Consider the following 5,000-nt stretch of genomic DNA (forward strand, 5'->3'; position numbering starts at 1 on the left):
ACAAATGCCTTTAATTCTAAATTCACTTTAACCCCAAATTATATATTTTCATATATGTACCGAAGGGGAACTTTTAATTGATCTAATTTCCGCCCCCCCCATGGGATTGAACCACCGTCCAAGTGGACGGGGAGAAATCAGGACAGTCAGGACGCTATCCAATCACCAACAGAGACGCTTATATTATCGATTCTTGAACCTACAAATCCCCCTCGATCGGGAGCTTTCGTAATTAGAATCGATATGAAACCCCGTCTACCTGGTTTGGCCAATTCCGAGCGTTTGAAACAGCACGTAGCCTTTTGTTATGAATAATTATCACATCGAACCGTGATCCATTTATATATCAATCAAGCTACAAATGTCCTTTAATATCTAAATTCAACTTTACCTCCCAAATGATATATTTTCATATATGTACCGAAGGGGAATTTTTTTAATTGATAATAATTTCGCCCCCCCATGGGATCGAACCACCGTCCAAGTGGAACGGGGACGAAATCAGGACAGTAGTGACGCTATCCAATCAGCCAACAGAGACGCTAATAAAAAGTTTCATATCGATTCTGACCTTACAAATCCCCCTCGATCTGGGAGCTTTCGTAATTAGAATCGATATGAAACCCCAACCGTCTACCATGTTGGCCAATTTCGAGCGTTTTGACAGCACGTAGCCTTTTTGTTTATGAATAATATCACATCGAACCGTGATCCATTATATATCAATCAAAGCCTACAAATGGATCACGGTTCGATGTGATAATTTATTCATAACAAAAAAGGCTACTGCTGTCAAACGCTCGAATTGGCCAACATGGTAGACGGGGTTTCATATCGATTCTAATTACGAAAGCTCCCAGATCGAGGGGGATTTGTAAGGTCAGAATCGATATGAACTTATAGCGTCTCTGTTGGCTGATTGGATAGCGTCACTGACTGTCCTGATTTCGTCCCCGTCCACTTGGACCGGTGGTTCGATCCCATGGGGGGGTGGGGAAATTATTATCAATTAAAAAATTCCCCGGTTCGGTACATATATGAAAATTAGTCATTTGGGAGGTAAAGTGAATTTAGATATTAAAGGACATTTGTAGCTTGAATTTGATATATAAAAATGGATCACGGTTTCGATGTGATAATTATTCATAACAAAAAGGCTACGTGCTGTCAAACGCTCGAATTGGCCAACATGGTAGACGGGGTTTCATATCGATTCTAATTACGAAAGCTCCCCAGATCGAGGGGATTTTTTGGTAAGGTCAGAATCGATATGAAACTTTATAGCGTCTCTGTTGGCTGATTGGATAGCGTCACTGGGGGGGAAAACTGTCCTGATTTCGTCCCCGTCCTCCACTTTGACGGTGGTTCGATCCCATGGGGGGCGAAATTATTATCAATTAAAAAATTCCCCTTCGGTACATATATGAAAATATATCATTTGGGAGGTAAATAAAAGTGAATTTAGATATTAAATGGACATTTGTAGCTTGAATTGATATATAAATGGATCACGGTTCGATGTGATAATTATTCATAACAAAAAGGCTACGTGCTGTCAAACGCTCGAATTGGCCAACATGGTAGACGGGGTTTCACATCGATTCTAATTACAAAGCTCCCAGATCGAGGGGATTTGTAAGGTCGAATCGATATGAATTTATAGCGTCTCTGTTTGGCTGATTGGATAGCGTCACTGACTGTCCTGATTTCGTCCCCGTCCCACTTGGACGTGGTTTCGATCCCATGGGGGGCGAAATTATTATCAATTAAAAAATTCCTTCGGTACATATATGAAAAAATATATCATTTTGGGAGGTAAAGTGAATTTAGATATTAAAGGACATTTGTAGCTTGAATTGATATATAAATGGATCACGGTTCGATGTGATAATTATTCATAACAAAAAGGCTACGTGCTGTCAAACGCTCGAATTGGCCAACATGGTAGCGGGGGTTTCATATCGATTCTAATTACGAAAGCTCCCAGATCGAGGGGGATTTGTAAGGTCAGAATCGATATGAACTTATAGCGTCTCTGTTGGCTGATTGGATAGCGTCACTGACTGTCCTGATTTCGTCCCCGTCCACTTGGACGGTGGTTCGATCCCATGGGGGGGCGAAATTATTATCAATTAAAAAATTCCCCTTCGGTACATATATGAAAATATATCATTTGGGAGGTAAAGTGAATTTAGATATTAAAGGACATTTGTAGCTTGAATTGATATATAAATGGATCACGGTTCGATGTGATATTATTCATACAAAAAGGCTACGTGCTGTCAAAACGCTCGAATTGGCCGCCAACATGGTAGACGGGGTTTCATATCGATTCTAATTACGAAAGCTCCCAGATCGAGGGGGATTTGTAAGGTCAGAATCGATATGAACTTATAGCGTCTCTGTTGGCTGATTGGATAGCGTCACTGACTGTCCTGATTTCGTCCCCGTCCACTTGGACGGTGGTTCGATCCCATGGGGGGGCGAAATTATTATCAATTAAAAAATTCCCCTTCGGTACATATATGAAAATATATCATTTGGGAGGTAAAGTGAATTTAGATATTAAAGGACATTTGTAGCTTGAATTGATATATAAATGGATCACGGTTCGATGTGATAATTATTCATATATATATATATATATATATATATATATATATATATATATATATATATATATATATATATATATATGTGTGTGTGCGTGTGTGTATGTGTGTGTGAAACTATAGAAAGTAGACCAAGCATAGGAAGTCTCACACATAGTATTTATATAGATGTGATGGAATTAATGAAGTGAAATATTCCATACTTCAATAGGAATTTTAAAAAAATAACTCCGGCAGTAATTCTTATCCTGAACATCACAATATTTCTTGAATTTTTTGTCTTTTACATTTATCAGGCTCACGATTTTCAGATACTTACCATATTTCTAATAATTAATATTGCCTATGATAGATTTTGAAATTTTTCAAGGTGTCCCACCTCTCCCTTCCAATCGTAGGTTATGTCTGTGAAAGGGTAACCAATCACTAAAATGTCTGGCATTACCATCACAGCATTCTAGGGTATGAAGTGCTATTGTAGTACAAATTTTACTTTATATCTCCAATGTTGGATGCAGATCCTGTCTCCCCCTCCCTACAAAATTTCTGTCATTACCACCACAGTACTCTAGGATGTGCAGTGCTATTGTAGTACAAATTATACTTGGTATCTCCAATGTTGGATGCAGATCCTGGCTCCCCCTCACCCTCCCCCTCCCAAGTCGTTGTGGGGTGTCTGTCAGGGGGAAACCACCCACTAAAATATCTGTCCATTATTACCACCACGTACTCTGTGACGGTGCAGTGCATTGCAGTACAAATTTTTACGTTGGTATCTCCAAGTTGGAGGCAGTTCCTGGCTCCCCCTCCCCATTAACCCCCCACTAGTTGTGGGGTGCCTGTCAGGGGGTAACTACCCACTAAAATATCTGTCATTACCACTGCAGTATCCTAGGAAGTGCAGTGCTATTGTAGTACAAATTTTACTTGGTACTATGATGTTGGATGGAGATCCTGTCTCCCCCTCCCCCTCCCCACTCGTTGTGGGGTGTCTGTCAGGGGGAAACCACCCACTAAAATATCTGCCATTACCACCGCAGTACTCTGAGATGTGCAGTGCAATTGTAGTACAAATTTTACTTGGTATCTCCAATGTTGGATGCAGATCCTGCCTCCCCCTCCCCACTCGTTGTGGGGCGTCTGTCAGGGGGTAACCACCCACTAAAACGTCTGTCATTACCACCACAGTATTCTAGGATGTGCATGCTATTGTAGTGTAAATTTACAATCGGTATCTCCTAAGTTGGATCTAGATCCAATTAACCCCCCCTTTTCAGTGCGTCTGTCAGGGGGAACCCACCCTCCAAAATGTCTGTCACTGGTCATTCTATAATCAGTAGAGTCTGTAGATATATTATATATTAGTTTCATCTGGTATCTCATATATTGGATCTAGACCCAAAATCTAACGAGCAATTAGTGGTGCTTTTGTTAAGTAGGCCCACCCATATTTTCGGCAGTCGGTCAGTTTCACAGTTTACAAGTCTACTCCTAAATACCGGTAGGGGTTACAGTCGGTATCTCGTTCGTTGTATCTCAACGGTCCGGGCTGCCGCTCTATTTGTTATGGACCCGATTCCATACTCCGTAGCATTTGATGTCCCGAGAGTCGTTTTGGCTCAGAAGTCCTAAGAGGAAGACTTCATGTTGTGGGTCGAAAACCCCTCTTAGGAATCTAATAATGAAGACTACCTCTCGGTTTGGGGTTCCGAGACAGGACAGGGTTCTGACGTCCAACCACCCCTCACTGACACCCCCCCCCCCCCCACACACACACAATTTAATAGTTCAGACTCCTTTTTTTTTTCTTCTTCTTTTCAGCTTAACACTTAGTCTTTGTAGCAATGTTTAATTAGCCTTATGTAAACTATTTCTATCTCTAGTCTTAACTTCCTTTCCTTCAAATTGCACACATTGATGTCAGTTGTCACAATATCGTTTAGGATTATGATATAAATAAATATTGATTGATGAGACTATGATGAAAAATGAGATGATCACTGAAATCTTAAGTAAAAAATAAAGGTGGTACTGACAAGTGTATCATCATTATGCCATATTCCTGTTTATAGAAACAAGAGAGGGGAGTGCAAATAAAATGTATAATAATAATAATAATATGTATAATAAGAACAAATAATACGGGGGAAGTATACGTATATCATGTGTATAATAGTAAATGGGAGGTCAAATTTATACATATCATAATGACTGGGCAGTTGAAATAAAACGCTACACCGGATTTAGGACACGAACTTTTAAAATTTACGTCAGCCAACGTTCATGTTTTATTTTATCAACTATGAATTTATCTGACATGTGAAAATAAATTTTAGAATGCATGTCATACTTCACATTTTTGGGAGTTTTTACCTGAATAATATTCTT

This window comes from Macrobrachium nipponense, chromosome 6, assembly GCF_015104395.2.
Source record: "Macrobrachium nipponense isolate FS-2020 chromosome 6, ASM1510439v2, whole genome shotgun sequence".
Taxonomy (NCBI): Eukaryota; Metazoa; Arthropoda; class Malacostraca; order Decapoda; family Palaemonidae; genus Macrobrachium; species Macrobrachium nipponense.